Source organism: Callorhinchus milii, unplaced genomic scaffold (genome assembly GCF_018977255.1).
Source record: "Callorhinchus milii isolate IMCB2004 unplaced genomic scaffold, IMCB_Cmil_1.0 Scaffold5, whole genome shotgun sequence".
Classification (NCBI taxonomy): Eukaryota; Metazoa; Chordata; class Chondrichthyes; order Chimaeriformes; family Callorhinchidae; genus Callorhinchus; species Callorhinchus milii.
Genome location: NW_024704746.1, coordinates 49,217,604 through 49,244,735, shown reverse-complemented (window position 1 = coordinate 49,244,735; position 27,132 = coordinate 49,217,604). Strand labels below are relative to the sequence as shown.

Sequence of the window (27,132 nt, the reverse complement as noted above, 5' to 3'; positions counted from 1 at the left end):
TCCTGGCCAGCAATCCCCCAAATAAAGTTGGTCACTGACTTCATGGCGGTTTGTGGGACTTTGCTGTGCGTTTCGCCCACAAAATATACAGTCACTACACTTTACAGTATAATGAGATGTCTCATCAATGTGATAAGGATATCAAATAGAAGAATCATTATTAGTATTTCCGCACAAACACACAGAGTCCACAGGTAGACATAGACACACAGGACATAAACACACACATATACACATAGGCACACTACACCACAGTGACATATATACCCAACCTTAAAGAGACAGAGAGAGACTCACACTATCAGACAGACGGAGATATCCTCATACACACCCTGTTAATTTCTAAGCTCCTGCTGTTGCTACATGTGGAGAGAAATGTCACTGGGAAACAACAACAACAAAATTGCATTTGTATAGCGCCTCTCACGTCGATAGGACGTCCCAAGGCGCTGGACAGTCAGTGTTTCGTACCTGAGCTGGGGGTCAGGATCGGGGAGGGTGATCGAACGAACGGTCAAAGAGGAGGGTCTTGAAAGTTACAATTAAAGTTTTGCTGAACCTCCCTATGGTGAAGACGGTGACCTAGTGCCCTACTGACGGGGAGGAGATCAGCATGTTAGTCTCACCTAGTTTACTGGACTCACTTTCATCACACACCCGGCAGGGATATAACCCGATTCACATCGGCAGGAGGTCTTAAAGACACTGCTTGGTTGGGCAGCCCAATTGGGGGTTTGCCACTGAAGAGGGGGGGAAGGGAAAGGTGACTGAAAGCAGGGCCAAAGGGGATAGTAATAAAATAATAATAATAATCCTTGAATTTGATATAACGCCTTATCACTTCATTAAGACATCTTAAAGTGGTTCACAGAATACTCTGTAAAGTGGATTGACTGTATATTCTGTTTGCGAAATGCGGCGCCAATTTCACACAGCTTTATCCCAAAAACAGTAGTGACCACACTCAATTTTTTGTTTTGGGTGCGGGGAGGGATTATTACCCATGGAAAGCGAACCGCCAATCGACTAACAACCGAGTTCCTACTTACTCCTAGGTAACAAGTGTGTGGAGTTAGGAAACGTGCCTAAGGGTTCGCCCTGTCCGGGAATCAAACCCAGGTTCTTGCTTGCGAGGCGAGTGTGCTAGCCACTAACCTATGAGATTCCATGCATGAGGGCATCTGGATTTTAACAGTGCTCCAGCCCCAGTGTTTAAACCGCGATACCGAAAAACAAACCATCAACCATTGACTCACAACAGCCAGAAATCAAAACCAAACTTCTCTCTTTCATTGTCACCAATCAGCATCCAGTCATAAACTGACTGCTGTTTTGCCCTTTAACCCATCGCACAGCTTTATTGAGGTTTCCTGTCATTGAGGAAATGTGTGACTTGGGATCTCCCCACTACAGAGTTCCTGGATGAGAGACAACTTTCTGCAGCTGAATGTCAGCAAAAGCAAGGCCCTCCTGATTGGCTCACACCAGCACCTCCACAGCTCAGGTACTGGCAGCATCAGCATCCACGGACACACACTCCATCTCACCAAGCCAGTCAGGAACCTGGGTGTCTTGTTCCACCCTCAATTGTCCCTTCTCCCACATATCTGTGCCATGACCCGCTCTGCCTTACCCCACCTCTGCAACATTGCTCTACTCCTCCACTGCCTCAGGCTGCCGAAACGCTCATACAAGCATTCGCCACCTCAAGGCTCGACTACAGAAACTCCTTCTTTGTCGGCATCCTGAACTCTTCCCTCCACAAGCTGCAGATCATCCAGAACTCTGCAGCTCGTGTCCTTTCCCACACCAGGCTCTGTGACCCCCTCACCTCCACAGGGCTCCACATCCCTCAGAGGACAGAATTCAAAATCCTCATTGTCACTTTCAAGGCCCTCCATGCCTTTCCTCCTACCTCTCTGACCTGCTGGCCCCTCCGTTCAGCAGGCTCCGGCCTCCTCCATGTCTCCCGCCCGACTCACCCTACCATCGGCGGCTGGGCTTTCTGCCTCTCTGCCCGAAACCTTTGGAACTCCACACCACAATTTCTTCACCTTGCTCCCTTGCCTCCTTCAAGACCCTCCTTTTCGATCGTGCCTCCTACCTACCTTCAGCCGCCCTTCTACCTCTCTGTTCTCCCTCATCCCAACTCTACCCATCCCATGCTCTGGTCCTGATCCCCGACTGTTCAACACCTTGGGATGCCCCCGACATGAAAGGCGCTTTACAAATGTAATTTTGTTGTTGTACAGGGGATGTGGAAAGGGCTAGTCAACGAGACTGAAAGGTTTGCTCTTAAAGGAGTTGGTGCAGATAAGATGGGCCGAATGGTCTTCTGTGCCGTATATTTGGATGGTTCCTTTACGTCACGTGCACACAAGAGCAGAGCTGGCCTCCCTCCAGCACATTTAGCTGCAATTAATTAATAATAAGCCTTACATTTGATTTTGCACTTTTCACGGTGCAGTACATCTCAATGCCCTTTACAGGTGTTACAGTGTATTTTGTAAGCAAATAGTGCAGCCAATTTACGCACAACAATGGCTGACAAAGTGTCATGAAGTGAACAACCAATTTTATTGGTGGATTGTTGGTCAGGACATGGGGAGAAGATCACTTCTCTTTACGAATCATGCCATGTGATCTTCAACATCCACCTGAACAAGCAGACGCGACCTCAGTTTAACGTCTCATTCGAAGGACGGCACCTCCGACAATGTAACACACACCCCAGCACTGGATTGTGCAATTCCAAGTCCCAATATGGGATTTGAACCCACAATCTTATGGCTCAGAAGTGGGAATGCTACTAAGCCATATCAACACGTTCTAAATAAAGTGTGGACATTTCAACGCCTCACTCCATGTTTAGTGTCTGTGTGAATCATAAATAGATGAAGATCAGATTTCAGGTCCTGAACAGAATTCAAAATCTTAATTCTTCACAAGGGACTCTTTGATATGCAAGCAATATCAACAAACACATCGACCCTAGAATGAACACCCATGTGTGAGCCTCACTAAGTAGAAATGTAATTATTTTGCAATTTATTTTGAGGTTTCTTATTGACATTTAAATAAGACCTTGTTTTGCTTGCGACAGCAATGGATGAATAAACTCAACTCTGTTGCAGCTCCAAATTCCAAATGGTATAACCCTCTCTGCCCTGAATTTAGAACATGCCATTGCTTTAACCCTCTCTGTGCTGAATTTCAAGCATTACCCAATCTTCACCACACCAAATCCCATTCTGCTATCCCCTTGTATTAACCGCTGCCCCATTGGGATAAATCAAACAAGCTTAATCCTTGATGTGCTGTGTCCAGTGGGTAGACCCGTTTTAACGCCTAGCCATCCTGGATAACCTGACAGATGATTTAAGTGTTGGCACTGAACTTGCTGAATTTTGTGGGCAGGCTTGAACTCACCTGCTCCTGACTCTGAGCTGACAGTGCCACTAGCTGCACAAATCCATCCTGGGTCAGGTGGGGTGACCTGTCATTTGGGGATCAAAAGACTGGATACAAATGGGGAACAGTCAACCAAAGAATTGGTTTGACATCCATCATCAGCGGGAGAGAATTCAGTCACACTTTGTGAAGAGTGACCCATCTGCGACTGATAAGCATTCCCCAGTCTCGTTCAATGAATGCAGTAAATTCCATTATTCAGCAATAAAAGGTCAGCACAGGAAGCAATTCAGATCCAAGCACTCTCAGCTCTGGATCAATAAAGTGTCCTAGCCTCCAGGGGTATTGATGATGGGGTAATTTATCGCAGTGTCTTATTGTTTTAACTAAATGTACTTTAGTAAAACTTGTGCAAGCAGATCTTCCACCAATTAAATATTCATAGCGATTAATAATTATTGGCCCAGCTTGCTTGGGAAATATGTCACTGAACTGGAATTGATTTACATTTAAAAACATTGGTATTCTAGCTTATCACTGGTTTCAATTATCTCCGCAATGGGACAGTTCCTGCCTGCTTCTCCACTGTGATCAGTGCCGAGTGGCATCACGTAATAATCATTTGTATGTTTGACACAGTGCCTTTTCATGTCATCGAGCTGAATCAAAGCACTTCACAGGGTTCACTGTAAAATACAGTGACTGTATATTTTATAGGCGAACACGGTAGCTAATTTGCACAAGGTAACATCCTGTAAGCTGCCATAAAATGAATGACCACCAATTTTATCTGGGTGGGGGGGGTAGGGGAGAGAGAAACTCCCTCTCTTTTCCAATGATACAGTGGGATCTTTTTAACCTACACCTGAACAGGTCGATAGGACTTTGGTTTAACATCTCATCCGACAATGCGACGCTCCACCTGGTATTCTATTGGGGTATCAGCTTGGACTGTGCAAATTCAAAATCCTGTCACGAGGAGACGAGCGTTTCACCAGAGCAGAGTGCACAGATTTTATATTTAAGGAGAGCAGATTCCACTCTGACACACCCAGACACATCTGCTGTGACTATCTTCTTGAGGGCGGAGGGGGTTACATTACAGTACAAATTTATACCTATATCATACTTTTCACATTAGGAGGATGTCCCAAACCGCTTAAACGATATCTCCTTGGAGATGAGCTGCCTCCATGGTGATGTGCTTGATAAAGGAATGCTCCAGTCTGGTTCCTGAGCCAGGCCGGTCCACATTACCTCAGGGCACTGCTGATAACAGCTGGACAGATAATTGGCAGGACTTGGAGGGACAGATCAGTCATTGAGGGCAGGTATTCTACACACTTAACTCCTGTATGCCAAAGTTCTAACGAGTATTGTGGTCCTAGCTTGGCAAGTAGCAGGAAAGATTGCCAGGCAGTGCACTCAATGGCAAGCTATGCGACTTTAGCTGGTTAGCCTCCAGCAGTTACCCCAACGTACACGCCGAAGTCCTCAAGCTTTGGCTCTTGCCAACCTGCATCTAAGATTCTCCAGATTTAGGTAAGCAGGGTGCCTCGACCTGGGGAGAGTGAACGCATTTCATTGCAGACATGGGGGAATTTCCATGTAAAGGTGGCATACATGTGTGGAACTCTCAAGTCTGGTTTGGATATGCTAAAGCACAGTGGTGCATTTCTGTGTGTGTCAGACATCCAGCTGATCAAAAAAAATGATGTAATAAATAAGGAAACAGAAGGCCCCCCCCTCCCTCGGGGATCCTGCTTGCTGCCTCTAGGGCCTGGACAGCCCCTGATGTGGCAGAGACTGTTGTTACACTCGGTACACTCTCACCTCTGAGTCAGGAGGTTGTTGGTTCAAGCCCGACATTGGGGACTTTGAGCTCACAGTCCAGGCAATGCTGGGAGGAGCGCTACATTGTCAGAGATACCATCCTATGATGAGACATTAAAATGGGCCTGTTCATATACGTTAAAGATCCTGTGGCGCTGGTGTTCCAGCCAGAAATTCTGCAATAAGAGAAGCAAAAAAAATAATCGGTCATTCACTTCAAGGCTGTTTGCTGGACTTTGATGTACACAAACTGGTTCTCACGCTCGCCCACTAAACACAGTCACTGCACTAAACAGCATTTACTTATGAAGTGCTTTGAGACTTGATAAGGCTCTGCAGCAAACACAAGGATATTATTATTACTATTACAATACCAGAAATATTACTATTGTGAGTTAGCTTGGAGCAGTGCTACCGCTCTCGGCTCTGAGTCAGAAGGTTGTGGGTTCAAGCCCCAAGTTGGGACTTGGAATCACAATGCAATGCTCCACCAATGCTGCAATGGAACACTGCTGGGGGAGCTACGCATTGTCAGAGGTACAGTCCTTCGGATCAGACGTTAAACCAAGGTCCTGTCTGCCTGTTCAAGTGGATATTAAAGATCCCATTGCATTATATGAAAAGAGAAAGGAGTTTCTCTTTCCCAGTGTCCTGGCTGACAATCCCCCACATAAAATTGGTCACTCACTCCGTGGCGGTTTGTGGGATATTGCTATGTGCAAACAGGCTGCAGAGTTTTGCCCATAAAATACAGTCACTGCATTTCACAGTATATTCTGCGGCGCTTTGAACGTCGCTACGATGTGATTGAGGCGCTATATGAAATACAAGAATTATTAATAATAAATTATACAACAATAAAATAAGTCATTATATTATAAATATGATTGCAATGATAATACCAGTAGTATTATTTACTAGTAGTATAACATGGGTGATTATTGCCATTATAACGCAAGGAGTATTCTTATTATCATTATAGCGCAGAGACTATTATTATTACCATTATAACACAAGGGTTATTATTATTACTATTATCATACAAAGCATATTATTATAAGCATACAATGCTGGGTGCTGGATACTGCACACCACTGCATGTCTTGACCACTTCTTGACCACCCAGTCATGTCCTGCAGTCTCTGAACAGAAACCAAAGTGACTCCTCATCACAAACCCATGTTGCTGTCAGGTTTATATACCGAGCAGTTTGATGCTGTCAGGTGATGCCCAGCAGCATACAATATCTGACAGCATCGTTCAACTTCCTCCAAAAAATCTCCCAAATACACCAAAAATGTAAATTGCAAGCCATTTACAAAAACACTGAATTTTTATTATTGTGAAAAAGCAGTGCCAGGCTTGCAACCACCATCGCAACCAATGTCAGCCTGGCTCCGTCGCTTATACTCTCACTTCAGAATCAGGACTTTGTGGGTTCAAGCCCCACGCCAGAAACTTTTGAGCTCAAAGTCCAGGCTGATGCTACAGCAGTGCTGGGGGAGCACTGCATTGATGGAGGTGCCATTCTTCAGATGAGACATTAAAAAGGGGTCACAGGTGGACATTAAAAATTCTGCAACATTATTAGAAAAGCAAAGGAAGTTTCTCTCTCTCAGTGTCCTGGCCAACATTTCACCCAGATGAAATCAGTCATGTTATGGCTATTTATGGGACGTTGCCATGTGCAATTTGGCTGCTGTGTTTACCTACAAAGTACACACTCGTTCTGTTTCACAATACAAATTAAGCGCTTTGAGACATCTCGCTAAGGCGCTAGATCAAACGCAAGGATTTAGTTATTGCTGAGATTATTTATTGCTCATGTTGTGCATTGCTGACTCCTGGTTTCCCTGCATTAATAACCTGACAACCATGACTCCCTTAAAATAGACTGTGAAGCACGAAATGAGGGCTAACATGGGATCACTCGGAGGAGGACAGTGACAGGCACAGGCCTGACAACACCCCCGCTGAAAATCCCAATCTATTTACAGCGGAAAAGAGCTAATGGCATAACGTCTGCACAAAGCAGTTATATGTTTAAGGGTGTTAAGTGTTTAGAGGTTTATGTTATGACTGCAAGAAAAGCGCGCCTGCGATGAAAAGTGACAGAGACCTAATTAAGAACAAGCGAATAGCTCAGTACTTCAATTAGCTGCGGAGAGAGAGGGAAGAGGGTAGAAAGAAAGAGAGAGGGAGAGAGAGAAAGAGTGAGGGAGGGAGGGAGGGAGGGAGGGAGAGAGAGAAAGTTGAAAGGCATGGGAGAGAGACAAAGGGAAAGAGGGAGAGACACAGATATATGGGGGCGAAGGAGAAAGATAAAAGACATAGTGAGAGGAAAGAGATGGAAGGGGGAGAAGGGCGACAAAGAGGGAGGGGAAAGAGAGAGAGAGAGAGAGAGAGAGAAAGCAAGAAAGGAGGGAAAGGGAGAGAAGGAGAGGTAAAGTGCAGACCAGGTATAGATTAAGTGCAAACCAGGCCCTCAATCTTGGGGGAATGTGTGCTCACTCCCTGAACTGAGGGCTGAGAGCACCGAAAGGATTACAAACTGAACCGTTTAACAAACGTTGCACCGCTCAATGAAATGTACTTTTTACAGGAAGAAAACATTGCTCTGCTCGCTGCCTCCTCTGCCCCTTTTCCTTTCTTTCTCCCCCTCACAGCCACTAGAACATCTCCCCCTAAATTTGTATCCACCCACACATCACCCATCAGAGTTGCTGGTCAGGCAGAGAGGAGACAAGGCAATGTGAGAGGATGGGTGGAAGGGAAAAGTGTAAGACAATGTCAGTCCTGTTTGAACACTATGTCTCTTCACCAGGCACTTCAAAAACTGCAACTTGCATTTACACAATGCCCTTCACACAGGTAGCGTCCCAGAGCGCTTAACAGAGGCGGAGCCTGATGCCAAGCTGGGGGAAGGTGACCACAAGCACGGTCAAAGAGGAAGATCTTCAGGCGGGATCTGAAAGTGGGCAAGGTGGATGGATTAAGGCAGGGAGTGAATTCCAAATTTTCGGCGTGGATGGTGGAGTGGGGAGTAAGCTGGTTGGAGAGGTAGTGAAATGCCTGGTCATGAAGATCTTGAAGTTTATCCATTCTGTAGACTTCCCGAACACTCGGATTATAGTTTCCTTCCTCCTCCAACCTGGAACCCATCTAGAATGCGACGGAGATTGCTCACCCCTCGGAAGGTGGGGACAGTGGAGCCGGCAGCCGGAGGAGTGGGGGAGAGGGATGAACTTGTGATCTTCTTCTGTCCCATCTTAATCACTACAGCTCCTTATGATCCTCCATCCCAACCCCCCCCGCCCGCCCGAAAGAGTTTGTTTCTCAGACTTAGAATAGCAACGTGGACACAGAGACAGAGAGCGCGATGTTTATACACACACAGAGCAACACAGAGACAGAGCGATGTTTATACACACACAGAGCAACACAGAGACAGAGCAATGTTTATACACACACAGAGCAACACAGAGACAGAGCGATGTTTATACACACACAGAGCAACACAGAGACAGAGCGATGTTTATACACACAACATAGAGGCAGCACGATGTTTACATACACACACAGCAACATAGAGAGCAATGATTATACACACACAGAGCAACGTTTATATACACACACAGCAACACAGAGACAAAGCAATGTTTATACACACACAGCAACACAGAGAGGAACAGGTCTGTGCAGCCTCGGGCTCCCTGTGTGCTTTCCCCCTCCTCCATTCAGCGGGTTTTGTTCAGGCAGTTACCCCCCACCGCCGCCCATCGATCCCAATCACCGATCAGACAAACGACATCGCACATTACAACAGCGCCCGAACCTTCCAGTTATCACAGCACAGGAGCTCTCTCTCTCTCTCTCTTTCTCCCTCTCTCTCCCCTTCTCTTGTTCTCCCTCTCTCTCTTCCTCTCTTCTTTTTTCCTCCCTCTCCTCGGTTCTCCCTCCCACTCCCTCCCTCCCTCCCTCTCTCCTCCGCCTCCCGTTAGACCCCGCACCCCCAGGGCTGTTGTGTCCGGCACCGGCAACAACGAGGATCAGCCCCGAGCGGCGGAGCCAACCGAGGGCCCGACTGCCATCGGGCTGTGTGTGTGTGTGAGGGAGGGAGGGTGTAGGGTGTGTGTGGGGGTGTGGGGGGGTATGTGTGTGGTGGGGGTTGGAGGTGTGTATGTGTAGTGTGTGGGGTGTGTGTGTGTGGGCGGTGGGGGGGGGGTGGGGGTGTAATGTGGGTGGGGTGTAATGTGTGGGGGGTGGGGGTGTAATGTGTGGGGGGTGGGTGGGTGTGAGGGGGGTGGGGGTATATGTGTCGTGTGTGTGTGTGTGTGTGTGGGGGTGTATAGAGTGTGAGGGGCGGGAGGGGTGTATGTATAGTGTGTGGGGGAGGTGTATGTGAAGTGTGTGGGGGGTATGTGTGTGTACGTGTAGTGTATGTGAGGGAGTGGTGTATGTGTCGTGTGTGAGAGGGTGTATGTGAGGGGAGGGGGTGTATGTGGTGTATGTGAGGGGTGGGGTGTATGTGAGGGAGGGGGTGTATGTGAGGGGAGGGGTGTATGTGAGGGGAGGGGGTGTATGTGAGGGGAGGGGGTGTATGTGAGGGGAGGGGGTGTATGTGAGGGGTAGGGGGTGTATGTGGGGGGAGGGGGTGTATGTGAGGGGTGGGGGTGTATGTGGGGGGTGGGGGTGTATGTGGGGGTGGGGGTGTATGTGAGAGGGGTGTATGTGAGGGGAGGGGGTGTATGTGGGGGAGGGGGTGTATGTGAGGGGTGGGGGTGTATGTGGGGGTGGGGGTGTATGTGGGGGTGGGGGTGTATGTGAGGGGAGGGGGTGTATGTGAGGGGAGGGGGTGTATGTGAGGGGAGGGGGTGTATGTGTGTGTATGTGAGAGGTGGGGGTGTATGTGAGGGGAGGGGGTGTATGTGAGGGGAGGGGTGTATGTGGGGGGAGGGGGTGTATGTGTGGTGTATGTGGGGAGGGGGTGTATGTGAGGGGAGGGGGTGTATGTGAGGGAGGGGGTGTATGTGAGGGGAGGGGGTGTATGTGAGGGAGGGGTGTATGTGAGGGAGGGGGTGTATGAGGGGAGGGGGTGTATGTGAGGGGAGGGGGTGTATGTGAGGGGAGGGGGTGTATGTGAGGGAGGGGTGTATGTGAGGGGTGGGGGTGTATGTGAGGGGAGGGGGTGTATGTGAGGGGTGGGGTGTATGTGGGGGGGGGGGTGTATGTGAGGGGTGGGGGTGTATGTGTGGGGGTGTATGTGTGGTGTATGTGTGGTGTATGTGGGGGTGAGAGAGGAGAGCAGCTCCAGTGTCGGGTGACCATATGTTGGATTGTCTGACAGTGTAACTCACCACAGTGGCGGAGTGCGGTCAGAGAGCCGTTGGTTCGTGTGTGATAACGGCCGCGTTTCTCTGAGCTCTTCGTGTCTCAGGTTCTTATTGTTCTCGTTCCGTTCGACGCTGAACTCGAGACGGAGCGAATGTGGCCCCAGAGACACCACACCTCCCTCTGTGGGGGTGTGTGGGGGTGTGGGGGGGAGGGGACGGCCGTCCCCCGCTAAACCGGGAACATACAGTCGCTCACTGTAGCGACAATGTCGGCGGCGGCTCCGAGTCCTTCAGCGGAGACTCGGCGAGTGGAGCGCGGATCAGCTGAGGCGCGTCTCCTGTCATCTGATAGAGCGGCGCCGCCAATAGCCGCGCGAGCAGCTGAGGCGCCACAGGCCGGGAAAGCTGCAAAACCCGACCCGGATCCCAGCAGCCGGGACCGGAGTCGGGCTGCACCGCCCAGGAATTCGGGTCTCGCTTCGACCGGAAAGCGGATCAGCTCATTGAGGTTTCAGCCCTTTCGGCAGACAGACGACAAATCATATCGGGCTACTTTTTTTTTTACAAATTGTAATCCGCCCACAAATACCGTCACTCCACGCCTAGCGTGGACCCGCCCAATCTGGCCACGCCGGCCACCGGTGACCACGGGGCTTCCCAGTTGTGACTGTTGGCCCGGCCTGGCCCGGCCTGGCCTGGCCCAGCCACCTGCACTCTCGCCTCCGAGCCCGATGATTGTGGGCTGAAAGCTCCCACGAGAGGAATTTGAGGTCACACAGTCTCGGCTGACGCTCCAGTGCAGTACTGGAGGGAGCGCTGTATTGTCGGAGGTGTGGTCCTTCAGATGAGACATTCAACCAAAGTCCTGTCTGTGCCTGTTCAGGTGGACGATAAAGATCTTGTAGAACTACTGAAAAAGGGAAGAGGGTTTCTCTCCTGGTAAACTGGACAACCATCCCCCTGATAAACTAACTTCATGTTTTTTGTGGAACATTGCTCTGTGCAAATTGGCTGCCACATTCACTCATAGAATACACAGTGACTACACTTTTCAGTATATCCTGTGACGTGCTTTGAGATGTCTTGATGATGTGATAAGGTGCTATATCAAATGCGTGGATTATTATTGTGATTATTAATACAATCTAATGGTGAATTGGCAAGCCTTGCTCCACTGAGTGAAATCAACTGGGAAATTGTGGAGTCCTGCAGCTCAGTGGTTAGAGCCTTACAAGCGAGAGGACCGGGTTCGATTCCTGGGCAGGGCGAAACGTTAGGCAAGTTTCCTTTCTCCACATGCCTCTGTTTACCTAGCAGTAAGTAGGAATCCAGTTGTTAGTCGATTGGCGGATCGCTTTTCCCGAAGTAATAATCCCTTCAAAATAAAAAAAAAAAAAAATAATAATAGTAATAATTTGGTTTCTCAATCCACAGCTGTTTGTGGAACACTGATGTGCCCAATTGGCTAGCACATTACACCCACCTAATATACAGTCAATTCACTTTGCATTATATTCTGTGAAGCACATTGAGACATCTCAAAGATGTGATAAGGTGCTATATCAAATGCAAGGATTATTATTATTATGGGTGATAATAATGATTAGTATTATTATTCCCAAGCCCTGCAGTCTAGCTTCTCCTCAGAGCTCAAGTGTTCCATGTGGGGAATTTTACCCCTTGGATTCTTGTAACCCTGCAAGCCAAACCCATAACTTTGAGACGTCTTGATGACTGATCAAAATACAATATAATTATTTATTATATTCAAAGGGCAATTTTGGGACAGACATCAGGATATCTCAGAGGGTCATTAATGACTGTAAACTGAGTTATCAGGAAGAGTGGTTTGGTTTTAATATCTTATTCAAAGGTTGGTATCACTAACAATGTGGGTTCAAGCCCTACATCTGGACCTGGAATGCACACAGTCCAGGTTGAACCCACAGAGACACCTTTCCCATTCACCGCAGAAAACACTATATTTTGTCCGCTCTCTGCACTCACCCGATGCCATTCGTTTCGTGTGAACTTTCTGACTCGGTGAGTTCCTGTCATCTCGGACTATATTTAGATCCTCATTCATTCTGATTGCGATTTAAATAGCCATGCAATCTCAGGCTCATGTTCTACTTCTGCTCTCCCGACGCAGCACTGTCCTTAACCATGGTTTTAGAAGGTAAAAAATAAAAATAAAAAATAATTGTCAAGAGGACATTGCCACTCTCAAGTCCTCAAAACGTCCCAAAGGGCTTCACAGGATACATTGTAAAGTGCAGTGACTATACTTTAAAAGCAAAGGTAGCATTGAATTTTGGCATAGCAACATCTCACAAACAACCATGAAGTGAGTGACCAATTTTATCTGGGGAATGTTGTCCAGGACACTGGGAGAGAGAGGGACTTCCTTCACTTTTTTCTTGAGAAATGCCATGGAATCTCATGCCATCTGTAGTCTAAATCCTTTGTGGCAACATTCTGCCCCCCCCCCCCCCCCCCCCCCCCACACACACACACAGACCCTACTGCTTCCACACACAAACACACACACTCACCACTGCCTCCACATACATAAAAAACACTCACACAAACCTACTACTCACTTACTCACATACTCACAGGTCATCATCAAGGGTTGGTCAGAAGTGAGTCACTTTCTTAAAAAAAAAACCATTTGATCCGAAGATAATGAAATAAAAAGCAAATGAAGGTTGTTGTCTGGAATGGGGTTGTGCCTGTCAGTTATTAATCTGGAATGACCTCAGATGGGGTGTGTAGAGTCCAACTGACTTCAGATCAGCTTTACTCTGCTCTCAACAGAAATCCTGACCTCATTCAGTGTGTCAGTCTGTGGCTCAGTCAGGAGCACTCTCTCCTCATAGTCAGAGGTTGTGGGCTCACAGCCTGGACTGACGCTCCTGTACAGTGCTGGGAGGAGAGTTGCATTGTCAGAGGTGCCAGCCTTCAGATGAGATGTTAAACCGAGATCCTGTCTGTGCTTGTTCAGGTGGATGTTAAAGATGCTGTGGCAATATTGGAAAAGAGGAGGGAGTTTCTCTCTTCCGATATCCTGGCCAACAATCCCCCAGATAAAATAGGTCATTCACTTTGTGGCTGTTTGTAGGACATTACTGTGCGTAAATTGGCTGCTGGGTTCGCCTACATAATACACAGTCACTACACTTACTGTAAACCTGGTGAAGCACTTTGAGATGTCTTCCCAACATGAAATCAAACACAATGATAATTAAAGGGGCAACTGCTTCCAAGTTCCTCAATTTGAGCTGTTGTCTTTCTCAACAAATTAAATTATATTTGCCAAATGCTCCTTTTGGGAGATCGTTGCTTTAAACATGCAAACTTGTGTTTCTTGCACATTGGCACGGTAACAGGATGCCCTTTAAAGCAAATAATGAGAGAGAGTGAGGGCACATGAGAGTCTGACAATCTGTTTGACATAAGGTTATTGTCAGGAAATTTGCAAGCAGAATAATAATAATCCTAACACTTGATATAGTGCCTTATCACGTCTTCAAAGTGCTTCACAGAATAAACTGTAAAGTGAATTGTATATTTTGTAGGCAAAACACAGCAGCCATTTGTACACAGCAGTGTCCCACATACAGTTATGGATTGACCAATTTATTTATTTATTTTAAGGAATTATTACCCCCAGGAAAGTAATCCGCCAATCGACTAACAACAGGATTCCTACTTAGTGCTAGGTAAACAGAGGCATGCGGAGTAAGGAAACTTGCCCAACGTTTTGCCCTGCTGGGAATCAAATCCCAGGCTGTCACATTCAAGGCAATGCTCTAACTACTGAGCTACAGGACTCCCCCTTTAGACTCCCCCTTTAAAAACAGAGCTGGTTTTGACTTCAGTGACATTTGCATTACCCTTTCTCTGGCACAGTTTCTCATCTTTCCTTTAGACAAGCTTCGTTCAGTGTCATGTAACTTGCCCCAAAACCACCTCAGAAAATTCACTCAGCTCCCATTAACCCTGAAAGCCAAACCCCTAATGGGTCTATTGGTCCCAGCTAAACAAGCAATGGGAAAGTTTGCCAGATAGTGCTCTCGATGACAAACTATGTGGTTTTAGCTGGCTAAACTCAAACGTACACTCAGGTCTCCAAGCCTTGGAATTCAGTAACATATTTCAAATGATAATCACAATAATAATTCTTGCATTCAGTGCACTTTGGGAGGATGATTTAATGTAAAGTGTAGCAACCATATCATTGTAGGCAAATGCGGCAGCTAATTTTCACACAATCAAAAAGAAATGACCAATTTTATCTGGGGGATTATTGGCCAAGACACTAGAAGAAACTTCCTTTTCCTTTCGAATAGTGAATTGCTTAGACTGTGAGCTCAAAGTCCCAATATGGAGAAGGGAGTTTGGATGAAAACTCCAGAGAAAAGTGAAAGCATAGACACAGCACTGAGAGCAATGGGCAACAATTTGGTGGTGTATTGTGGGCATTCCTGATCTCAGCTTGTAATGGTTAATTTATTTTCATGACCGTATGGTGAAGTAAGGACTGACACAAATGTACAATTAATCAAGGTTTATTAATTCAGATTAATAATGGTTACAAGTAATTAAAAGAATACATCCAATTATGCTTACGTATCCACATATGCTGTAGTTCAGAATGATCTAAGTTGACCAAACCAAATGCTGCGGGAGAGATAGAGGAGCAATGTCCACTTTAATGTCCCATTTGAATCCAAATATAAGTTCTCAAAAGGTATCCCAAGTATTGTACAGTTTTCAGTTCGGTATCACCCAAAAGTATCCAGGTTTTATTGTACATTTAGGGTTGTTTAAATCGTAGTCTTGATCTTCTTTCTTTAGAAGCTTGGATATGGTGTGCGACTACAAGTTCCAATTTCTTCCTTCTCTTTCCCTTTTAGAATCAATCTCAATTTATACTGTTTGATTAGATGTCTTTCACCTATTGTCTTTTGCAAGATGGTTCCTTTGTAAAAAGAAATGCAACACAGCTCTCTCCAGCTGCAGACCATTTTTCCATGAGAAAATGACTTGATAAGGAATGAAAACAGTTTGTTGTTTATAAACAGTCTTTTGCTTCTCCTACTTGAGCAAGGATCTTCTTTGAAGCTCGTCACAACCAGCTCCCCTCATATGAGCTTGACCATATGTTTCAAATATATAAACATTTAAATATACAATTTGAGATATTATTTAATACATTAATTGTGAAAATTCTGCAATCCGCCCTGAAGTGGGTTAAGGTTACAAACGTAAACCCACTTTTATTACTGTAATTAATGTAAAATCGGTACTATTCTCCTCCATCTCTTTCACCGCATTCGATCTCCAATCTATTTTAATATTTTTAGGATTCTTAATTGTTCAAATTTTTTACATCAGTTTTTTTATCTGACGCATAATCCAATAATTACAGTAAATCATTATTAATAATTATATAAATAAAAAACCTAACAAGATCATACTTAAATTGCATTACCACAAAAATTTAAATATTACTTCAGTGCGTGTTCCTTTTTTTATGGGCAAATTTATTTTTCTTTCAAAATATCATCTTGTAAAATTCCCAATAAATGTATACATATTTAATTTGTATAAAATTACTTTGATTAAATACTGGAATACACAAACTAAATGATACATAAAATAAATCAGAATAAATCAAGTAATGTTAAGATAATTGACACAATATCATTAATAACAATTAAAACTACTAAAATGTGAATGTATTTCACATTATTGATTAGAAAATTATTCATTTTCTCTCTTATATTTTTTCTCTCTTGTATACCTTTATGTCCTTGTGCCTTTTTCTTTCTCCTACTGGGATCACATCCTAAACATATCTTCTGTTGTTTAGTTTTTTTCCCTCATTCTACCTCTTAACTGAAATTTTATTTCTCCCTGATCTACTGCTGTTGATGTTGTTGTGGCCTCTGTACTTATGTCTCCTAATGACTGAACAGATCTCAATGGTCTATGTACTGACTCTTCAGTTCCTCACCTAACTGACCTTCCTCAAAAGGCGTAATAACCTCATCCCAAATGTGAAGATATTCACTTCTTTTTGGATAATCATTTGCTACACACATGGGTTTTACATCTTGCAAAGAATGGTTCCAATCAGGTTTATCTGCCTTTATACAATTTCAGTTGATTGCAGTAATACCATTTTGGTTGGGCATTCTTCTTGGTAGTACTGGCTACCCGATACACTGAATCACTTGCTTTATCCACGATATAGTATGGTCCAGCATATCGAAGAGAAAGTGGTCCTTTTAGATCATAGTTTTTTATCATAACTCGTTGGCTAATTTCCCACTCTACTGGTTTTGCTTTTAGATCAAAGTACATAGCATTTGCCTGTTTAGAATGGGCAATGTTTGACGCAGAAAACAAATGTGTTTCTTTCAAATGTATATACAATTGTTTTACATACTGTTCATGTACCACAGCCTGAATTTCAGGATCTCATATATCAGTGAACCATAAATGTTCAGGTGTACATTAATCTCCCTGCCATTAACTCATATGGTGAAAATGTTGTTGTCCGAGAAGGTGTTGATCTGATTGCCATTAGCACTAATGGTAACAATTGATCCCAACATTTTACCTCTTCAGTGATAAATTTGCGTAACATGGTTTTTAGAGTTCAGTTCATACGTTCCACTATTCCCATTGATTGAGGATGGTATGCAATATGGAATTTCTATGTAATTCCCAACAACTGCAGTGCACATCCCATCACCTTTCCTGTAAAGTGGGATCTTTGACCTGAATCAATAGCTACTGGAAGGCCCCATTGAGTGAATATATGATTCACTAAAATTGTTGCTGTAGCTTATGCAGTATTATGAGGCATTGGAAATGCTTCAACCCATTTAGTGAAGGTATCAACTAACATTAATACATAACGATTATTTCGAGATGTAGGAGAAAGTGGATCAGTAAAATCAATTTACAATTGTGTCCATGGACCCTCTACTGGTCTAGTATGTTTCAACAATGCTTTCTTTAAATTTAAGTCAGGGATAATTTATGTACAAATTAGGCAATTTTCACAATAACGTTTTACATCTTCTGCACATTTAGGTCACCAGACTATTTGTTGTAGTCACTCTAATGTAGTAGCACTGGATTGATGTCCAGACGTGGGCGCATCATGTACTTGTAAAAAGTCATTCCGAAACATTATTGGAACCGCCTACAAATCCACATCAGTGTCTTAAGCAAATTTTAAATCTACAGGTTTTTATTCCTCAGATTTCTGTTTGCCTTAGCCCCTCCACTATTGAACTAGAACCATCAACATAGACAGTTGTGAATTGTGGAATTTCAACTGCCTTGAATAAACCCTTTAGATAAGTTGGACCACTTACATCACAAGCTTTCAATGAACCCTTAAATTGACCAGACAGATTTTCTTCTAATTCATCTTTTAATCCGCCATCTAAAAGTAATTTTGTTAGGGTCTGATTCTGTCCTGCTAACTTTCCACAATTGTGTTTGTGATTTGCGAAAACAACATTATTATTAGTATGTTAGCAATGTTAACATTGTCATACGTTAACAATTCCTTTAAATCATATGCCTCAGCTTTTTTTTCATTGTATAAACAGTTCCATGCTCTGTTATTTTATTCCCCAATAATGTTTAAATTGTCTGGAGTATTCATCAAAATACATGGCCATTTTATTTCTAAATGTCCCACTTCAAATGGAATTGGAATTAATTCCACCCCACATTGACAATTGCTTGTAAACCTAATTGAGTGACTGTTTTAGATGCAAATTGCAAATTTTGTGGGCCTCTTTTTCATACATAACAGTTTGAGAGGCACCGGTGTTCAATAAAATAGTTTATGATGGCCTTCTATCGCAACTATTAATAGCTGTCTTCTCCCTGTATATTATACATCAGAGGGACACCATGTGCCGCAATTGCCTGACCTTTGAAATGCTTTCAATTCAGCTTGCAGCTTTCTGAAATCTGCATTAATTTGTCCTACCAATCTTTTAGATCCAAACTAGGACTTTTTCTTCAGGTTTGTACTCCTGCTCTTTTCCTTAACATCGCTGAGATTGAATCTCCATAACTCTCTCAACCAGGGCATCCTGAAGCTTAAGTTCTCTCTCTTTGACTTCTGCCTCTCTAGCCCAGACATTTTGAAGTTTAAGTTCTCTCACTTCTGCCTCTCTAACAAGTAAATGAGAAAGGAGAGGATGAAGCCCAGGAAGCCCCCCTAGGATGGTTAGCCACCAAATGGGATCAGACAGTAACTGATAATGTATCCAATTACACAGGACATAATATTGGCTCGCTGGCATGTCTCAGTATAATTGACGCCACCCGAACGCAAACAATCAATCTCCAACCCACTAAACGTAACTCATAACTTACCCAAATGCTTCATTTCTAAATGACATTAAACATTTGTATTTTCCAACACAAGGTCCCTGTTCGGGTGCCAATGTAAGGGTTATGCTTATATATCCACGGTGTACTGTAGTTCACAAGAATCTACATTGACCAAACCAAATGCTGCGTGAGAGATAGAGGAGCAAAGTCCAATTTAATGTCCCATTTCAATCCAAATATAAGTCTTCAAAAGGTATCCAAGATTGTTGTACGGTTTCCAGTTCAATATCACCCAAAGTATCCAGGTATTATTGTATGTTTAGTATTGTTTAAATGATAATCTTGACCTTCAATCTTTAGAAGCTGGAATATGGTTTGTGACTCCCAAGTTCCAATTTCTTCTTTCTTTCTCTTTCGAATCGATCTTTGTCTTTTGCAAGATGGTTCCTTTGTAAAATCAAATTCAACATAGGTCTCTCCAGCTGCAGAGCATTTTCCCACGAGAAAATGACTGATAAGAAATTAAAATAGTTTGTTGTGTGTAAACATTATTTTGTTTCTCCTCCTTGAGCAAGGATCTTCTTTGAAGCTAGTCACAACTAGCTCCCCCTATATGAAATTGATCATATGTCTCAAACATATAAACATCACAAATATAATTTGAGATATTATTCAACACATTAATTACAGAAATCCTACAAGCTTAGTTTCTGCAAGGACTTGCTGAGTGAAGGTTCAACTGTTCCGTGGGGAGTGGGGGGGTAGTGGTGGTGAGAGGACATAGAAGCCTTGTGTCAACTTGGCTCAGTGGCTGCATTCTCCCCTTTGAGTCAGTAGGTTGTGCGTTCAAGCTCCACTTCGGGACTTGGATTCACGTAGTCCAGTTTGACACTCCAATGCAACTCTGGGGGTATTGCAATAACATAACATACAACAACAAGATTCCATTTATAAAGCGCCTTTCACGTCAGGAGGACGTCCCAAGGCGCTGTAGGAGTAGTACATAACATGTAGGAGTAGGAATAGCCATTCGGCCCTTCGAGCCTGCCCTGCCATTCAATCATGACTGATCTTCTAATCTAACTCCAGCTAATAACCTAACCCTGCCTTATCCCCATATCCCTTAATCCCTTTTGCATTGTCAGAGATGCCACCCTTCAGATAAGAAGTTAAACTAAGGTTCAACTAATAATAATAAACTAATAATAATCTCTCCAAAACCCAAAACAATAATAAATTGGTCATTTTCAATCTACGACTGTTTGTGGGACATTGCTGTGCGCAATTGGCTGCCGCGTTCGCCCACAAATATACAGTCAATTCACTTTATAGTGTGTTCTGTGAAGCGCTTTGGGACGTTCTCCCGACGTGAAAAGCGCTATATCAAATGCAATTATAATTATTATTATTAAGGTTCAGGTGGATGTTAGCCGAGCCAATAATCTCCCAACAAAATTAGTCACTCACTGCATGGCTGTTTGTGGGACAATGCAGTTTGCATTGGCTGCTGCATTTTACTGACAAAATAGTTAATCCATTCCTGTGAAGTGATTTGAGAAGTCTCAACAGTGTGATAATAATAATAATCCTTACATTTGATATAGTGCTTTATCACATCATTGAGATGTCTCAAAGCCCTTCACAGAATATACTGTAAAGCAGATTGATTGTGTATTTTGTAGGCAGAATGCAGCAGCCAATTGCTAAGGCACTATATCAAATGCAAGGATTATTATTATTATGGAAGGAAGCAAACTTTTAACCTGATGAAAGCAGCCACAGAAAACACATGGAAAAAGAGAGAGAGAAATAGCGCTTGATCTTCGGCAGATGAAAGGAGAAGGTCTCTGGAGTGGCTTTGTTGTGGTCTGGTACTTCAATCAATCTTCCAATTGTTGGGGTCTGGAGCTTGCAATGGGGATCGAGAAGCTCAGAGACCCCACGGGACAGTCAATTGTATTCTATGTGGCGTCTGTCAGCCCACTAATGACTGCCTTTGTGGTCAGGAGCATCTCTCGAATCATCCTTTCTGGCAACAAATCGGACTCAACGTATCCCTGAGAGTAGAAGTGGTGGGCAGAAGGCTTAAGAGTGAAAGATCCTCAAGTGCGATCAGAGATAAGAAGGATTTTATCATCCCGCAGAGAGGTGGATTTTCATTGATGGCCTTTCAGCCGAAGCAGTGGCTGCAATATTGATCAACTTTTTGAAAGATGAGTTAGAGATCCCTTGATGCTACTGGAAAAGAGAAGGGAGTTTCTCTCTCCCGGTGTCATGGCCGACAATACCCCAGATAAAATTAGTCACTCACTTCATGGCTGTTTGTGGGACATTGCTGTGCGCAAACTAGCTGCCGCATTTGCCAACATTTGACACAGTCATTGCACTTTACAGTAAATGCTGTGAAGAGCTTTGAGATGTCTCGACAACACGATAAGGTGCATCATCAATTGCAAGGATTATTATTATTATTATTATCCACCGCTTAATGATGGATCTCTTCTCACTGCTCTCCTTTCCACTGAGTGAGGTAAAGGTCTTCCCGAGTGACAAGACAGCTTACAGTGTGTCTCTTGGAGGAAAGCATCAGATGCAATCCCTCAGCTCCAAATACCCTCCACACACCACCCACTGCCTCACGTCTTGTCACAACTCAAAGCATTTCACAGGATTTACTGTATTTACTCCATTCTGTTTTGAATAGCATTGCAGGATCTTTCATATCATCCTCAACAGGCGCAGATGAGAGCTTGGCTTAACATTCTATCTGAAGGATGCTCGTTTCTGAGCGTGAATGACTGAGGCAGGCTGTCATAAATTTAACGCTGGTAGTGAACAATATGGAGTTAAAAGATCATCCACAGACACAGTGACTTGCTGGGGTATTCAAATGCAGTGCTTGGAATTGTTATTTAACTCAGTTGGGGGAAAACTTTCCTGAAGCATGTCAATAATAAATATAAACCTTGTCATTTGATATAGCGCTTTTCACGTCTTCTAGACGTCTCAAAGAGCTTCACAGAATATGCTGTAAAGTGAATTGATTGTATATTTGTGGGCGAAACGCGGCAGCCAGTTGCGCACAGCAGTTTCCCACAAACAGTCGTGGATTGAAAATGACCAATTTATTATTGTTTTGTTTTGGAGGGATTATTATTAGGCATGTAGAGTAAGGAAAGTTGCCCAAGGTTTTGCTCTGCCTGGAATTGAACCCAGGTGTCTTGCTTGCAAGGCGAGTGCTCTAACCACTGAGCTACAGGACTCCATGTTGATACCTGTGTGGTGACTCAATGAGGGAGAAGAGTGCGAATCTACAGCATGTCCATTAGAGCACACAACTGGGACCAGATGCCGAGCGGAAGGTCACCAGTTTCTCAGACTTTCAGTGAGGCTGGCAGCTGAGAGCAGATCACCAGCTCGGTGCTTTGTGAACAAAAAGTTAAAAGGTGGTGAAGAAATGGAGAGATTTGAATAAGCTCCACTTCACAATTGCCCAGCGATTCAGTAATGAGCTTTGTATGTACTGTCACACCAAATTATTGATGGAGATAAAGGCTGAGAGAATTACCGTCATCTCTTGTTCCTCACTCACTCAGCCTGACCTCAATGCACTGAGACACAACACATGGGCTGTGATAACTGATTAACTCTGACGCTGCTCAAAATTTCTGTGTTGGTGTGAGAAGGTGGTCACTTTTACCTTCTTCACTGTCAACGGGCATAGAACTTAAAGTCTTCATTCTGCCACATGGCACATCTGCTGTGGAGCCCTCTGAGACGTATGGACAACAAGATGAGGTGTGTCAGATGCAAGGATAATTTACATTTCATGATCCTGAGAGATCTCCATAGTTTACTTAATGATAATAATAATCCTTGCATTTGATATAACACCTTATCAAGTTGTTGAGATGTCTCAAAACGCTTCACAGAATATACTATAAAGTGAATTGATTGTATATTTTGTGGGCAAAATGCAGCAGCCAATTGGTACATCAGAGTTGCACAAACAGTTGTGGATTAAGTGATCAAATTTTTTTTATTTGGAGGGATTATTACTTCTGGAAAGTGATCCGCCAATGATTATACACTACTGAGTGTAAAATCCTCATCCAAGACAAAGTAATTCTCACCTTGATCCCAAACAAGGCTGGGTTACTGAGGTCTGATTACACCCCAGAGATGGCAGAAAGTCACAGGAGAAGAGAGCAGCTGTTAACCTTCTCTCCAGGACTCGGCTGACTCCAGCATCTGCCTCAGAATGTGTCCTCAGGGCCTAGAGGAGGTCAGCAAGCATTTGCTTTGAAAGCAGAAATCTCTGCGAATGTTTCACCATACATAGGTGGTACCGGAGCCCCTCTCCCTTCCTCTGCTCCATGCTGTATCATCTCTGCACTGCATTCAAGCGATATTAAAGCACTGGCTTTCTCTGCCACTCAGTGCTGCCCTAATAATACAAATAAAAATCACTGCCTAACATCAATATTGCTTGTAGTGCCTAATCATGACATCTCAAAACGCTTCACAGGATTTTACTGTGATCTTTTAGTCAGCCAATTTCCGCACAGCAACTTCCCACAAACAAACACAAAGTGAGTGAACATTTTTATCTGGGGAATTGTTGGCCAGGACACCAGGAGAGAAAAACTCCTTTCTCTTTTCTAATAGCACCAGCGGACCTTTAACTTCCACCTGAACAGGCACAGTTTAAAGTCTCATAAAGAACATATGATAAGTCATCTCGGACAATTCAGTCCTGTTAACAAACAACAACTACAACAACTCAATTGTATTGTATCTTTCACAAAGGGCAACGTCTCGGAGCTCTTCACATTAATATTGAGTAACGAGGAGGGGGAAGTGACCACAGGCATGGTTGGAGTAGATGATTAGGTGGGATTTAAAGACAGAAAGGTGGACAACCGATGAGGAGTAGAGAGGGGGAGGTTAGTTATAGATGTTAGAGACGGAGTGGGGAGTTCCTGAGGTTAGGGGTATAGAATCCAAAATCTCAGCTACCAATAGTGGTATGGAGATGGCGGGAGACACACAGCAGGCCTGAGTTGGCTGAGTGGAGGGGTTCGGGGGGGGCGCAACTGAAGGAGTGGGGTAGAAAGTCACTGTTTATCACAAGCAAGGCAATCTGCAAAATCAACTAACTCAATAATTTATTCCAGTGAAGACAAAGATCATTGCACGTCACTGCTAACTCGATTACTCACAACCCATCTTGCCACTTGGTGGAGTCAGTTTAGCATTCCCCACTCCACCACCGATAATCTGTAATAGACTCAGAGTAATGGACTGAACACAGATGGAAATTAAGTCAGGAAATGATGAGTCAGGTCAATTCAATTTCCATCTCTCAGAAGCTTGAGGGTTCAAGACCCGGATTGGGAACTTTGAGCTCACACTGTCTACCTCACACTGATTTTCCATTGCAGTGCCAGGGAAAGTGCTGCATTGTCAGAGGTGTCATCTTTCAGATGAGACATTAAACCGAGGTCCCATGTGCCAGCTCAAGTGAACTTTCAAGATCCCATTCCAAGACTCGAAAAGAGAAGGCAGTTTCTCCTGGCGCCCTTTCAACAACCCTCCAAAATTATATTGGTCATGGCTATTTGTGGGATGTTTCTGACCTCAAATTGACTGCTGTGTTCACCTGTATAATACAGTCAATTAACAGTAAATCCTGTGAAGTGCTTTCAGACATCCTCTTGACCAGAATGATTGACACAGGGTTAGCGTAAATCCTACAAATTGACACATGGACAGGTAAATCCCAGATATTGACATGGGGACAGGGTAATTCCAACAACAACAACAAATTGCCTTTGTATAGAGCACCTTTCAGCCTCTCTGCTCAATGACTGGAATTGGATTACCAGGAAGGATGGTTGTGTCCAGGACAATAGATTCACAGATTGAGCTGTTTCTTAATTGAAAGGGGGAGAAATAGGATAGATGTTTCAGAAGGATGTAATTGAATGGTGTGAAGAGCCAGCTGGGTCAGTCATGTGTTACAGCCTATTTCTGTCGCTCGCACTCTCAGAACTTTGTGATTGGCTCCCGTCAGTACTTCCACAACTCAGGTGCTGACAGCATCACCATCCATTGATGCACACACCACATTACTAAGCCGGTCCGGAACGTTGGCATCTTGTTTGACCCTCAACTATCCATTCTATCCCACATGACCCACTTTACCCTCCCCCACCTCCGCAACATCGCCCAGCTCTGGCACTATCTCATACCACAGGCTGCCGAAATCCTCATACACGCTTTAATTACATTGAGGCTTGACAATGCGAACTCCTTGCTTGCCGGCCTCCCCAACTCGTACCTCCGGAGGCTGCAGATCATCCAGAACTCTGCAGCCCGTGTCCTCTCCCACACTAGGCTCCATAACCCTATCACTCACATCCACGCCCAACTCCACTGGCTTTCCATTAAACAAAAGATACAATTAAAGACCCTGGTCCTCACCTTCAAATCCCTCCATAGTTTTGCTCCCACCTCTGCAACCTCCTAACCTAACATCCCACTCGCTTCCTCTGCTCAGTGGGCTCCAGTCTGCTTTACATCCCCCGCCTCGCTTGCCCCACCATTGGCGGGAGGACCTTCTATCACTCTGCCCCACCCTCTGGAACTCTATCCCACAGCCCCCTTCCTTACCTAGTTCAAGACCCATCTCAAGACCCTCCTTTTCGACTGTGCTTTCGAGCACCCTGCTTCCTCCACCCTTCCCAATCCCAATCCCCAGTTTGGGTCTGAAACTCTGACTGTCCAGATCCTTGGGACATCCTCCCAACATGAATTCACATTCTCTGCTGATGCTCTTGTGAAGTGCGGTGGTTGTTGTTATGTTCTCAACAATCAATGTAGAGAAAACTCTTTTATTCTCAGCTCACAAGTTACAAATCAAATAATCCAACCAAAAACCTTCTAGTCAGTTCTCCCTGCTTCCTGTTTTTCTGCTTCCTGATCCCCTTTCATTGGTCCTAGTTAATTGGTCCTTATTTTCTTAAAAGGTATCCAATATCTTCCCCTTTTTGGTTTCTTCTTATTTTTTCTCTCTGTGTCTCAGTTTTGTTCAATTAATCTCTATGTTTTGCTACTCTTCCTGACCTGGTGGTTCTCAATGTATCTTCTGCTCTTCTTTGGCGTATTTCCCATGGAATTCTTCTCTATATTTCTCCTTTATTTCTTCTGTCTCCCATTATTTGTAGTCTTCTGTCTCCACACTCTGAATTCTTTTGATGAACCCCATTACGATGATATCTTGCAGTCCAAGCAGAGTATCAGCTTTTAATTTTACAGTTTGAAACTTTATCTTGTATGATCTACCTTTGCATACAACTTCTATAGCTACTCTGCCCACTGTCTCAATCTCTGCTTTATTGTAGGTAAATAGTCTGCTGTTCCCCTTTTCCAATTTGTCGTTATTGGGTTCTCCCAGCTGTATATTCTCTTCTAAGGACATTATACTGGTCTGAGCTCCTGCATCCAATTTGTACTTTAACCATTTCCTTTATTCTGCGCACCATAGCAATATCATCCAATCTTTTTTTCTTTTTCTGTATGCACTCTCTTAATCATTTTTATTAAATTAATATTATACTCCTCTTCTTGTTCACTCACGCCACATTCCATATCAGAATTGTCCTTATTTCATCTTGCCTTGATCTTATTTGCTGTGGCTTATTTAGCCTTCTATAATCAGTTCGTCCTGTACACCGTTTCTCCTGGATTCCTCTGCCGTAGCTCCTTACGGATTCTCTTTGTCCACTTCTGCATTGTCTTGCATAATGCCCATACCAATGACACTTATAGCACATTTTCCTTCCGCTGGACATCTCCGAAAAGGATGCACTAATTCACATGTATCCTCTATAGTTGTTTGACTTTTAGGCCTGTATATCTTCCGTACTCCATATTCCTCATCTGAATCATTCCAGCTTCTTTGAGCTAATTCATCAAGTTCCATCTTCTCTCCTGCATTTTTATAAATGTCCCTCATGCGTGCTTTGAACATTTCTTCCATATTAACTATTTGCAGAGCTTTTTGCAGCTTTAAAGTCTCCTCTTTCAAGAGATTGTTGCGTATTTTATTATCTTTCAATCCTATTAAAATTTGGTCCCTGATCATCTCTTAAAGCTCCATATTTACATGTTT

The 27,132-nt window shown here is 44.0% G+C and overlaps 1 protein-coding gene across 1 annotated transcript in view; it reads right to left on the bottom strand.

Moving 5' to 3' along the window:
* large1 (LARGE xylosyl- and glucuronyltransferase 1) overlaps positions 1 to 10,855 on the bottom strand; it is an 87,502-nt gene extending 76,647 nt beyond the window's left edge. The window contains exon 1 of the mRNA XM_007898570.2: positions 10,602 to 10,855. The gene's annotated coding sequence lies outside the window, so the exon portion shown is untranslated. The remainder of the gene's footprint in view (positions 1 to 10,601) is intronic.
* Between the last annotated feature and the right edge of the window lie 16,277 nt (positions 10,856 to 27,132).